Source organism: Oncorhynchus nerka, linkage group LG3, assembly GCF_034236695.1.
Source record: "Oncorhynchus nerka isolate Pitt River linkage group LG3, Oner_Uvic_2.0, whole genome shotgun sequence".
Taxonomy (NCBI): Eukaryota; Metazoa; Chordata; class Actinopteri; order Salmoniformes; family Salmonidae; genus Oncorhynchus; species Oncorhynchus nerka.
This window is the reverse complement of record NC_088398.1, coordinates 45,972,240-45,986,601: the sequence shown is the minus strand read 5'-3', so window position 1 is coordinate 45,986,601 and position 14,362 is coordinate 45,972,240.

Sequence of the window (14,362 nt, the reverse complement as noted above, 5' to 3'; positions counted from 1 at the left end):
CACCATGGTCTTGTAGCGGATGCGAGCTTCAACTGGAAGCCAGTGGAGAGAGCGGAGGAGCCATATGTCCCAAAAACAGTGCCCAAGAGGTAAACTCCTCTGTAGGATTGGGCCCTTCCAGTCCCCTCCGAAGGCTATCACCCTCTCGCCATTATAAATCAATATAATAGTCCCAAATATCCGGCAGGATAACGTCAAAAAGAGAGGGTGGTTGCCCAATGATCGAAGAGCATAATAACCTTGCCCGAACACGCCTACAATCCAAGTAGATGTGCACTGCGCGTACTTGACAACGACAGCCTTCTAGGGAAGGTGACAGCTGAAAAGCCTTAGGCTCCAAGGTGCGCCAATAGGAAAAAGTTGTCTCGGGCCAAAGATTGGGTTATGTACATTAACCTCAAAAAAACAACCAGGGCAGACTGTGGGCGTGACCAGTGGTTGGTAGAGCCAGTCCACACGTACACTTAGGGACGCCAAGGGCTGTAGCAAAGTGAAATATCAAGGAATTTGACATGTTCCCACTTTTCAGAGGCTATTAGCTGCTGTGGAAAGATCTTAAGGACAATAGACATGTTCCAGGACGGGCTAAAGGCCTAGAGCAGGGTTCCCCAACTGGCGGTATGCGTGATCGTATACAACTGTAAAAAAAGGTTTGAAATTATGATGTTTTAGTCAAATATGATATCTGTTTGGGCTTCTTGCGGTCAATTTGTAGTCCCCCCAACCGTCTGCTCAAGAAAAAATCGTCCCGTGGTTGAGACTGTTAAGGTCCTTTAGCCGCTTTTTTGGCCCCAGCCCCCTTAAGAGACAACACAACTGTTATGGGTAAACTGTATCACTGTCTGGTCCTATGCACCTTGCAGGATCTTTTTGATTGAGACAAGGTTAATTGATGTTAGGTCGTCCTGGGATGTGTCTATTGTGCTTAAGACCTTTTCACAGCAGCTACTAGCCACTGAAAAGCGGGGAAAGGTAATATTCCTTGATATTTCAGCCCTTCCTTGCTACAGCCCTTGGCGTTCCTAAGCGTATGTGTGGACTGTGCTCTACCAGCCACTGAACAACAATGAACCTTCTCTCCGTCCAAAAGATCCTGCAAGGAGCATTGGACCATGGAAAAAGTGTAGGAAGAAAGAAACATAGTCACACCACTTTTCCACACAAAAAAACACACCAACTAAAACAGAGAGTGTACATAATGGGCTGGCACTCTTTTCCAAGAGTCGTGGTTTTGTCTCTTTCTTTTTTTCTTTCTCTCTTACTGGCTATGACCCGAAGGCTAAAGCATCCAGGTGAGGATAGAGAGTGGCTTTGTTCACTAGGGTATAAGCCCTGCATGATGATAGCTGCCAGGACCGGTCGTAAGCAGCATTGACTGGAAAATCACTGGTCATCGAGGGGCTCGAAGATGAGGAGGGAAAGCATGCGGCATCACCAACATTTCCCTTGGTGTGTCAGCAAGTCCACCCCAAACGGCGTGGTCCCTGTGTTTTGGTTCCTCATAGGGTTGTCGCTTCTACCAGGCTGCAGCAAGTCAGTCTGGATAGATGCGGGAAGCGGACTGTCTCGGGACAGAGCAGCCAGCGCCATGATGTCAGATCTCAGGCAACACAGGACAGCAGTATTCCTAATGCTGGGCAGTAGGACAGCTACGTAACTGTTATGTCTTGGTCCTGCTCCGTGGAGGACGGCTGTCAAGAGCAAAGATAGTTCCTCAGCCGCTCGCTCCTCCATTGGGAGGCAGAGCAGGCAGTGGTCTGGCTAAGTGAACCAATCGCAGTAAAACATGGGACGAGGAAAACCAAAGCTTTGTGGACTCAGGAGTACCAGATAGCTGTCTGGGGCTCTGATGCCTGATTAGGGAATTACTATACTTACTGATCTCTAGCTCAATGGAGAGTGTTCTCAAGAACAGAGCCAAGTTCCGCCACTCAGAATCCTAAAAAGAGCTGAGGGGGTTTCAGAGTGAGCCCTGGAAACCTGTCCTCCAGTAGAACAGGGGAGCGGAATGGTTATGGTTCTCCTGCCTTGTTGTATAAAGTAGCAGTGTCCTCTGGCAGGAAAACCGGAGTGGCACACTAAAGAACTTGCTTGACTGTGATAGCTTGCGCCATAGCAGTCAGAAGCAAAAGGCCATAGACACTGGGAAAATGGGCCACACTGGATGGCGAAAGACAGATTGCCGTCCTGCTCCATGTGTCTGTGAGACCGGAGGGAGGGAGGGCTAATATGCTGACTTCTGCCCCCGACTCGAAACCTGAGGGGAGAGCCTCAGGGAGGGAGGCATTCGGAAGGGGAAACAAAAAAGTGCATCTCCTCCAGGAGTAGCAACCGTTAAACCCGAAAAGAGAATGTAGGGGAGAGGGCCGTAGGCCCTTCATACTATACTCCTCAGCCGCCAGGGCTACGCCCTAGGTTAGCTAACCATTCTTACCTCCCTTAAGAGGGTTAGAGGGGCACAAGACTGCTTCCCTACAAGTTTGGCCTGGTTCATTTGGCAGACTGCTGAGTCGCCGGGGATCTTAGTCCCCCAAGGCCAGCTTGTTGTCCCCTCCCTAAGGCTGGGGCGAGATGCAGAAACCAACAGGCTGTCACGGAGCCCGGATCTGCGGGGCAGGCAGAAGATGAAGGCTTTGTCTTCTTTTTTATTTATGTCACACTTCTGCCGCATGGCAGCGACAGTGGGCCTGAACAACTCCTTGAGTGTCACTGGAGCATCCAAGAGGACCACTTTTTCTTTGTCTGTTAAGCTGGATGAGCTCATCCAAAGTGCCCTTTCTCCCACTCTCAGCAGGCTCATGGTACATCCACATCCTTGGATGACACTACGGGATGCCTGGAGGTTCAAGTCTGTAATCCCACAGATCTCCTAAGCATCTGGGTCTAGGGTGTCAAAGTTCATTTGCTTCCCCACCACCTCCAGTAACTCAGCCTGATATGCCAACAATAAAGAGGTCACATTCAGAACTCTAATTGCTTGGGCTGAGGCCTTGTACATCTTCTGAAAAAACGGAGGCAGTAATGTGCTTCATCTTCCCAGGGACTGAGGCATTGATGTCGTTGGTACAAGGTGGCTGGGGTGGTAAGAATCTTTCTGGTGAGGGTTTTTTCCCACAATCTCCGAGCTTCCATGAGGCAAGCTGGTACTGCTGGGAGTAGTTACTAAAACGGAGCTGTATAGGACGGGAGTATTTTTCCGTCATATAGGTCTCTTGACAGGCCCTGAGCCCCTACAGGAGATGGCCACTCGATATCGAGTCTGGCCACGGCCCGTTTGCATACATTAGGGAGCTCAAACTCCACTGGAGGAGGTTCTTTGGGCTGTCAGGCCTGCAGGCCTGAGAGGGTGGGAGAACGGGGTAGTCATTCCCAATCTCTTGCCCTATCTCGAAGACATCCATGAGATTTATCCCATCAACATCCATGTCATCCCTAACTAGCCTTCCCCTGACACTACATCGTCAGACAGTGAGGGGAGGGAGCCGAGGCTATCCATGACCTCGACCCAATTGGGCTCAGTTGCGGAGAGCTGAGCCTCATCTTTCGCTGTTGGCTCTGAGGCAAGAGGGGCTATCGAGATAGAAGCATGTATAAGCCTCCTCTTCACTTGCCCTCATCAGCAGTCTGCAGTGCTCACAGAACTCAATATCCTCGAGCGCCTCTAGAGCATGTACCTTAGCAAAGCAATTGATGCATAGAGGGTGGGAATTGTTCCCTGCAATCATGGAACCACAAGCACAAGAACGTGGGGGTTAGAGTGCTGGGCTAGGCTCGTCCTGGGATGGGATAGCAGTAGCCATTGTGAGGAACAAGGCTTGCTAGGGGGACCGAACAACACCTGTCGTAGGAACAACGTGTAGACAGTGTATGTTGCAAAAAATTGGGGAAAGAAATACATTTTATGTCCTGAATTCAAAGTGTAATGTTTGTGGCAAGTGCAACACAACACATCACTGAGTAACCCTCTTCATATTTGCAAGCATGGTGGTGGCTGCATCATGTTATGAGTATGCTTGTCATTGGCAAGGACTGGGAGTTTTTAAGGATAAAAATAAATGGAATAGAGTTAAGCACAGGCATAATCCTAGAAGAAAACCTGGTTCAGTCTGCTTTCCAACAGACACTGGGAGACAAATTCACCTTTCAGCAGGACAATAACCTACAACAAAAATATACACAAGTTGCTTACCAAGACGACTTTGAATGTTCCTGAGTAGCCTAGTTGCAGTAATAACACCACGCACAATGAATCTTACAAAAGCAAAATGATCTTCTCTCCTATTGCATAATTGTTCATTTTTGTCACTTGACTTTTGATTTTGCCCAATATTCTGTGTTCCTACCTTGCCACCAGATTTCAAAGGTCTATGCACAACAAGGACGTCATCATAAAATTGGTTCCATGTTTCATGAGCTGAAATAAAAGATCCCAGAAATGTTCCATATGTACAAAACGTTTATTTCTCTCAAATGTTGTGCACAAATTAGTTTACATTCCTGTTAGTGAGCATTTCTCCTTTGCCAAGATAATCCATCCACCTGACAGGTGTGGCATATCAAGAAGCTGATTAAACAGCATGATTATTACACAGGTTTACCTCTAAAATGTGAAGTTTTGTCACACAACACAATGCCACAGATGTCTCAAGTTTTGAGAGAGCGTGCAATTGGCATGCTGACTCCAGGAATGTCCACCAGAGCTGTTGCCAGAGAATTTAATGTTACTTTCTCTACCATAAGCTGCTTCCAACATTGTTTTAGAGAATATGGCAGTACGTTCAACCGTCCTCACAACCGCAGACCACGTGCAACCTCGCCAGCCCAGGACTTCCACATCCAGCTTATTCAGCTGCGCGAATAAGAATAACAGCCACCTGGACAGCTGATGAAACGATTGGTTTGCACGTCCAAAGAATTTCTGAACAAACTGTCAGAAACCATCTCAGGGAAGCTCGTCTGCGTGTTCATCGTCCTCACCAGGGTCTTGACCTGACTGCAGTTCAGCGCTGTAACCAACTTCAGTGGGCAAATGCTCACCTTCGATGGCCAGTGGCACGCTGTAGTAGTGTGCTCTTCATGAAAGAATCTCGGTTTCAACTGTACCGGGCAGATGGCAGACAACATGTTGTGAACAGAGTGCCCATCGTGGCGGTGCGGTTATGGTATGGGCAGGCATAAGTTACGGACAATGAGCAGAATTGCATTTTATCGATGGCAATCTTCTGCCATCACCTCTTGTTTCAGCATGATAATGCATAGTCCCATGTCGCAAGGATCTGTACACAATTCCTGGAAGCGGAAAATGTCCCAGTTCTTCCATAGCCTGCATTCTCACCAGACATGTCACCCATTGAGCATGTTTTGGATGCTCTGGATCGTCGTGTACGACAGTGTGTTCCAGTTCCCACCAATATCCAGCAACTTCGCACAGCCATTGAAGACGAGTGGTACAACATTCCACAGGACACAATCAACAGCCTGAGATGTGTTGCGCTGCATGAGGCAAATGGTGGCCACACCAGATACTGACTGGTTTTCTAATCCACGCCTCTACCTTTTTTTAAGGTATCTGTGACCAACAGATGGATATCTGCATTCCCAGTCATGTCAAATCCATAGATTAGAGCCTAATGAATTTATTTCAATTGACTGATTTCCTCATATGAACTGTAACTCAGTAAAATCGTTGAAATTGTTGCGTTTATATTTTTGTTCAGTGTAATTATCCTTGAAACATTACTTTTAAACAAATCATATTTTTGTCTAGTAATGTATTTAGTACCTTTTTTACTACCACGTCAGTAAACTAAGCCTATAGGCATTAACAAGTGAAATATTCATCTTTGCTGTTGAAAGATGTCTTTGAACATCAATCGACCTGGCCACAATTCCTCACTGAATATAAAACACTATAATTTGTGGATTGAGATCCCTTTTAATAAAGAGACTAAAGTAAAGATTTAAAATGAACACGATGATTAAGAGCAAATGTGCCAGGCATTTATATAGCACGACTGCAAGATAATTAATAAAGATTCATGCTCTAGACCAAAATTTGAATTTTGAACAAAATGTGCCTGATGTGGGCAGCATTTAATCACCTTACTGACAGGAGTAACTGCTTTCATTTAACCTTGACTGAAGATCATGAATTCTAACGCGTTTAATTGGATACATCATTTAACAGAATGAACAGAGCAAATTTCCCCCAATTCAAAGGCTCTGATTGACAGACAGTGGCAGTAAGACCTGCTACAATTAAAGCTGATCTGTATTCACTGCCCCCGTCACCCAGCTCCATAAGTGATGTGACTGTTTGATCATCGCTGCAGAGAAACTTTGCTGAACTTCACCTTGTTTTGAAAGGGCTAGACGCTGAATAAAAGGGGAAGGTTTTGGGGGGGGGGGCACCCTCAAGGGTGGAGACACACACAAGCCCCTTGGGTGCCAGCGATGCCTCCCACCTCTGGCCCAACAGCAGTTACCCTCCTGATTCCTGGCAGGGACATGACAGGACAAAAGACAAAACTGGAAGTCTCACACCATTATGTTTATTATCACCATCAGCAGCTTAATTGAAATGTTTCAAAATCAGGAAAATGACAATGCCACCTTTCCGAGACATTGGAAATAATGACTTTGTCTCATAGCCCTCTGCAGACAATTGCCCCGATGATGTGAAAACTGTGTTAAGTGGCATACAGTGAAATGTGTTGCAGACACTTAATTGTTTTCTTGCCTTTGACTCTCGAGAGAACAAATTTAATCTGTGAGCCAGACATTTCCTCAGCGACGAAGCCTATCCAGACAAAGCATGTTTGGTTAAGCAACCATGCTCCAGGGTTAAATTTCATATTTTGCAATTACAGGGTTTATTTTTTCGAACAAAAAATGTAATGCATTATTTAAATTATCATAGCTTTGGGATGTTTTCAGGGATCATGCTTCCAGGATGTTATATTAGGGAGCTTAAACTGTCAATATGTGAATCAGTGGCATATAGGCTACTGGCTAATGGATGTATAACCCTGTCAATTGAATGATTCATTTATTTTGACGTTTGTGTTGGAGAAAGACCCTTGGTTTGGTGCTAAACCTTCTCTTGTTGTTGCAGCATGTGGTACAAAACAGATGGATGAGTAACAGTGAATCTCTGAGTGAAAGTGAATGTTTAACTCACTGACTTCATAGCTTCGAAACATGTACTACCTGACCTGATCAAACGAAGAGGTGTGTTGTTTTGGAGATAAGCAAGGTTACGACATGTTATGTGGACAACAAATCTCTCACGCTTGTTCATTGGGAACAATCCGTGGATGTTGCAATAGGCTAACTGGGGGATGTTGACACAGTGGTTAGGCCAGCTGGGTCAGATCAACACTGATATTAAGGAACAGAAGAAAAAACATGTTCAAGGAAAAACACATTTAGGGGATCAGATCCAGTCGAGTGTTGTTCATTCTGTTTCACCACAATAATACAGACCATCTGTGCTGATTTGAAGTGGTGAGAATGATTTTAAGATTATTGAGTGGCTTCTGGTGCTAATTATCTAAGAGCTCTTTTCTTTCTCTCAACTTTAGACTGACTACCTCAAAATGTTTTCTCTGTTTCTTTTGTCAACTGATAGCTTTGTGGAGATATTGTTTGAAAGTTGGCTAACAACCATGACAGATCCATTATTTCAGCATGTGTGGTGAAACATCACACGATGTTCTTCAAGGCAGCAGTTCTAAATGACAATACGTTGAAATGCAGAAACTTCAGAAGCCTCTACTGTCTCTCCAGAAGTCTACAGACAGCCAATGCTTTACATGTGCTACTTTTACCACTGCACATTATTTCGAGTCTGACTCTTTCCTCATTCTCCAGTATTAGACCATATACCAAGTCAAGCGTCAGATCCAACACTAGTAAGACTTGTTTGTCCAGCTGTTGTACTTAGCGGTCAATCTACAAGGTCACGCCTGGGTGAATTTGAAAGTCACCCCCTATTGCTGCCCCGCCTCCACCCGTTTCCTCTGCGCTGTAAACCAGTATAGTCAACCACCATGGGTTAATAGAGACAGTAGATATTACAGGGCAAAGAAGCATGCGGGGTGCTTTCATGATTGATTGATATTGTTGGGTTTAAGACTGTGAGACTATAATATTAAACAAATGGTCCATTGAAAAGTAGGAGGTGCCATGGCAATGATTGATATCCTTGCTGAGGGAAAAGGGACCGCTAGATGTCCATAGATGTTTCAGAAACAGAAGAGTAAACCAAGAGGGCTCATGAGATACTTGCCTTTGTGTGTCTTTCAGCTCTGCGCGTCCACACCGCTGAGTAAACAGTGGTTCATACATGATTCGTTCATTAATGTACTGCTTTTTCTCGGTCAAGGCAAGAGGGCCTTTTGACGGGAATGTCTATGGTGACATTTTGACGTGGGAACAAGGGTCCGCAATTTATTGATGTAGCGAACATCGTGACGCAACGTAGTTCACAAACATGCAGACTCCTCTGCCAATTATCAAAGTATTTAACTTTTGAAAACATGGAAAATGACCTTTGCTCCATTTGAACCTCCACAGAACAAACGTACAGTAAATTCCTCTGGATATCAATTCCAGACAGCGTTTATGCTTAACTTCAGTCCCTAGACAAGTCCTGGGATTGTTTCTTAGCTTTTGTTTTCGGGTCCTCACAGCACTGCGGATATAAAGGAGCTTTCATAATAGGATTTATTTGAGACATCATTATATCATTTCTGCAGTTTAATATAAATGCTTCATTTAACTAGCTAGAGTAAAGAATGCTTTGTTTTTCAGACATGTTTTCCAAATGTGAAGACATTGATCAAATGTAGTGAGCTAACTCATAAATACCAAATGCCTCTAAGGTTCTGCATTTTGCATGTGTTTGTGATTTATTCAGACTGTGTTAGTCAGTATATCCATTGCATTGTCTTGTATGTACAGTTGAAGTCGGAAGTTTACATACACTTAGGTTGGGGTCATTAAAACTAGTTTTTCAACCACTCCACAAATGTATTGTTAACAAACTATAGTTTTGGCAAGTCGGTTAGGACATCTACTTTGTTCATGACACAAGTTATTCTTCCAACAATTGTTTACAGACAGATTATTTGACTTATAATTCACTATATCCACAATTTCAGTGGGTCAGAAGTTTACATATCCTAAGTTGACTGTGCCTTTAAACAGCTTGGAAAATTCCAGAAAATGATGTCAATGCCTTAGAAGCTTTTGATAGGCTAATTGACATAATTTGAGTCAATTGGAGGTGTACCTGTGGATGTATTTCAAGGCCGACCTTCAAACTCAGTGTCGATTTGCTTGACATCATGGGAAAATCAAAAGAAATCAGCCAAGACCTCAGAAAAAAAACTGTAGACCTCCACAAGTTTGGATCATCCTTGGGAAAAATTTCCAAACGCCTGAAGGTACCACGTTCATCTGTACAAACAATAGTACGCAAGTATAAACACCATGGGACCACGCAGCCATCATACCGCTCAGGAAGGAGATGCGTTCTGTCTCCTAGTGATGAACGTACTTTGGTGTGAAAAGTGCAAATCAATCCCAGAACAACAGCAAAAGACCGTGTGAAGATGCTGGAGGAAATAGGTACAAAAGTATCTATATCCACAGTAAAACAAGTCCTATATCGACATAACCCGAAAGGCTGCTTAGCAAGGAAGAAGCCACTGCTCCAAAACCGCCATTAAAAAAAAGACAGACTACGGTTTGCAACTGCACATGGGGACAAAGATCATAGTTTTTGGAGAAATATCCTCTGGTCTGATGAAACAAAATAGAACTGTTTGGCCATAATGACCATCTGTGTTTGGAGGAAAAAGGGGCATCATGGGGATGGAAAATTATGTGGATATATTGAAGCAACATCTCAAGACATCAGTCAGGAAGTTAAAGCTTGGTCGCAAATGGGTCTTCCGAATGGACAAAGACCCCAAGCATACTTGCAAAATGGCTTAAGGACAACAAAGTCCAAGGTATTGGAGTGGCCATCACAAAGCCCTGACCTCAATCCCATAGAGAATGTGTGGGCAGAACTGAAAAAGCGTGTGCGAGCAAGGAGGCCTGCAAACCTGACTCAGTTACACCAGCTCTGTCAGGAAGAATGGGCCAAAATTCACCCAACTTATTGTGAGAATCTTGTGGAAGGCTACACGAAATGTTTAACCCAAGTTAAAATTTTTAAAGGCAACGCTACCAAATACTAATTGAGTGTATGTAAACTTCTGACCCACTGGGAATGTGATGAAAGAAATAAATGCTGAAGTAAGTCAATCTCTCTACTGTTATTCTGACATTTCACATTCTTAAAATAAAGTGGTGATCCTAACTGACCGAAGACAGGGAATATTTACTAGGATTAGATGTCAGGAATTGTGAAAGACTGAGTTGAAATGTATTTGGCTAAGATGTATGTAAACTTCTGACTTCAACTGTATCTGATATTGCTGTCCATTTTGCCAGTGCTCTGGATTCATGACCAGCAATGAATTGTGTGTTGTAGGCTCTGGAGGAGACAGTTAATTAAGTAAATTAATGAAGCACGGGAGCACCACCAACTCACGGTGGTATGCTCCTTTCGTAATGTATGATCTCAATTCAATCAATCCAATGTACCAGTTCTCATTTAAGGTAAGATTAGATTTACACATTACGGCCCAGCACTTCCCTACATCATAATTAGCTACTCCCTCTGATCGGGACATAGTGGCATGCTGGACTCCCCTCATCTCCCTATTGCTACTCACAAATTTAATGAGAACTTTCACAAGGCTGTGCGCACTGACAATGTCATCACCCTCTCAGGTCCCAGCTCTAGGCCCTGCCTGTGTGAAGCCCTCACTAGTGGGACAGAGTGAGGGACAAAGAACCCAGACTAGTCCTCCTCCTCCTCAGCTCTCTTGTTCTCCTCAAATCCCTCCTAAATCACTCTCTCGGGGGGAATAAGCTACAGTAATGAAATGGCACTCTAAATTAAGCACTATGCTAGCTACAGTATGTACTTAGCCTACATGGATTGGCGACACATCTGTGAAAGTACTACTCTCGTTGACTAAAGACAAATGTATCTGTCAATTTCCTGTAGTTGCGGGTGAAACCATTACCACAACCTCATTGATAAGATGCTTCTGTTTCTCCACCAACTCTGTGGAAGAGTCACTGAAAGTTGCAGCTGTCAAGATGAGGCAGTGTACAGAGTTGCCTGTATTGGAGCTCCCCCTTCAGGAACAGCGTATTGGGTATCTTCCATCAGATGAGGTGATAAGATAGAAAACAAGCATTCAAAATCTGGTGATGGTGTGAGAAGCCATGCTATGTCTGTCCAAACTGCCCAAAATCAGGTATGTATGTATGGTCAAGAGTGTGGAGCATGCAGCACTGACCACCAATGATCATTTGTGTTTGACTACGGTGGTGCATGTGTGATCACAGAGCAGTTAGGGTTGCTGTGGTGAGGAGAGGGTCAAAGGTAAATGTAGTAGAGGTAGTGCATTGACGCATAGCCTAGCTATGGGAGATTAATGACCTTGTTACCCTTCAGAAATTCCCTTTCAGATGTATCACTTATAAACTCAGCAAAAAAAGAAACGTCCCATTTTCAGGACCCTGTCTTTCAAAGATAATAGTAAACAGTGTTTAAACCCCATTGTAAAGGGTTTAAACACTGTTTACCATGCGTGTTCAATGAACCATAAACAATTAACGACCATTCCACAGGTGCATGTTCATTAAGACACGAACAGTTTACAGACGATAGGCAATTAAGGTCACAGTTATGAACACTTAGGACACTAAAGAGGCCTTTCTACTGACTCTGAAAAACACCAAAAGAAAGATGCCCAGGGTCCCTGCTCATCTGTGTGAACGTGCCTTAGGCATGCTGCAAGGAGGCATGAGGACTGCAGATGCAGCCAGGGCAATAAATTGCAATGTCTGTACTGTGAGACGCCTAAGACAGCACTATAGGGAGACAGGACGGACAGCTGATCGTTCTCGCAGTGGCAGACCGAGTGTAAAAACACCTGAACAGGAATGGCAGTTTTCTGCCATGGCCAGGGAAGAGCCCGGATCTCAATCCCATTGAGCACGTCTGGGACCTGTTGGATTGGAGGGTGAGGGCTAGGGCCATTCCCCCCCAGAAATGTCCAGGAACTTGCAGGTGCCTTGGTGGATGAGTGGGGTAACATCTCACAGCAAGAACTGGCAAACTTGGAGCAGTCCATGAGGAGGAGATGCACTGTGGTACTTAATTAATGCAGCTGATGGCCACACCAGATACTGACTGTTACTTTTGATTTTGACCCCCCCTTTGTTCAGGGACACATCATTCCATTTCTGTTAGTCACATGTCTGTGGAACGTGTTCATTTTATGTTTCAGTTGTTGAATCTTATGTTCATACAAATATTTACACGTTAAGTTTGCTGAAAATAAACGCAGTTGACAGTGAGAGGACGTTTAATTTTTTTCTGAGTTTAGTAGAGGTAGTGCATTGAATCCTATAGCCTAGCTATGGGAGATTAATAACCTTGTTACCCTTCAGAAATTCCCTTTCAAATGTATCACTTATACCTGAAATATCCAAATAATCAGACAATTAGACTACTTAGGATATTGAACATATGCTCCTCAACAAGTTCGCTTTAAGGAAGCATGCAAAAAATAACAGGATTGACAAGTTCAGTTGTATGATGTGTTTTTTCCCCCTCTCTGTGAAGAATTCTGTATTTATAACGTCATTTTGTCACGCGTTCTTTGAAGGCGGCAGCGAGTGCACTTATGCCTTCCTTTGTTAGGGTGAGTTGGCAATTTCCTCAGAGATGGAGCAACTGCAGGCAGCCTTTTTTTCTTGGATAATGTCCCTGACACCTGGACCAAACTGCTGTTTCCATTTGCTCACAGTCTGGAGTCGGTGGTAAGATACATGTCATAAGTCTCCTGCCACCCAAGAGTCACTCGCTGCTGTTCCTCAACAGCGGCACACTCTCTCGACAGTCTACAGGACACAGAGGTCTGGGGGGGGGAGGGGGGGGGATATTATCTAGAAACTTCTGTCCACCTGCACAAGAAATCACAGAAAAGAGAGTACTGAAGACATCTTAGTCCCCCTGAATGGGCTCTCCTGCCGTTCTTTTTGTGCTTGTGTGATCCAGGCCTTACAGTGGCTCCTAACATGGAACATGACAATCTAGTTACGGTGTTCCATGGCAGTGAGCTGAAAAGGGTGTTTATTGCAGAGATCTGACAGATGCATTCTACATTGTAATTCATCTGTTGATTTCGACCTACAGATCCCATCGTGATTATGAATTGTGTGTTCCATTTATTCAGCTGTTATTCCTCTGGCTTCACAACAGTCACTAGACACCTAGGAAAGTAAAAGCAATTTTGCAACCCTGCAGCCATAATGAAAATATCAATCAATTAAAATGAAGAAAAAAAACATGTATGAAAAATCCTTCTAATGCAATCTGAAAACCTGCATGATAATAGCTATGCAGTTCAACCAGCACAATATCACTATCATTATTCATGTAACATGATTGTCATCATTACTACTCTAATTCCTCCAGCCCTGGCAGAAGAGGGCATTGTGGGGGCTGAGGGCCCATCTGTGTGCAGTCTTCAGATAAAGTGATGTAGTGCTGGGGTCTGGACAGACAGGACCAAGGAAGGGCTGTGGCTCTGTGTTGCTCAATGTGGCATGGCACTCAGGGCACTTCAACCCCCATTCCCTCCTTACAGGTACCCGACAGCCCACCACCGTGCGCTACTCATTTACTGCTACACTGGTTTTCATAATTAGCGCCGCAAGGCCTCATTAAATCCGCTCTAATGAATAAATATTGTATTTCATAGCCTGATTACCAGATCAGCTCAATGCTTGCACGTCGTAAACAATTATTTCCCTAAATATTCATCACCTCAAAGTGGATGATCATTGGTATTTAATACCAGTATTTTCAAGTGCATCTTTATTATGCTAATAATAGATTTTTAAAGATTTGTTTCTGGGGGAGAAAAAGATGATCCAAAAAATATGAAAATGTAAAGAACAGAGATGATGACCTAAACACAGCATCACTGTATGGATTTGTGGAGAACTGTTTAAAGCAGTAAAACTTGCTTCTTTCTTTGCACATCTCCAGATGCCTACGTTTATAAACTGAGGATGCTATTCAGACCAAATCTGTGGCGTGCCTTGATCAGTTTATGTGAAACGGCCTCCAAGATTTTTCCAATGTCAACGCAAGCCAGAGCCATTTTCTACTGCATATGACAGAAGGCAATAGACTACAAACTTGTGACCAAACATGTAT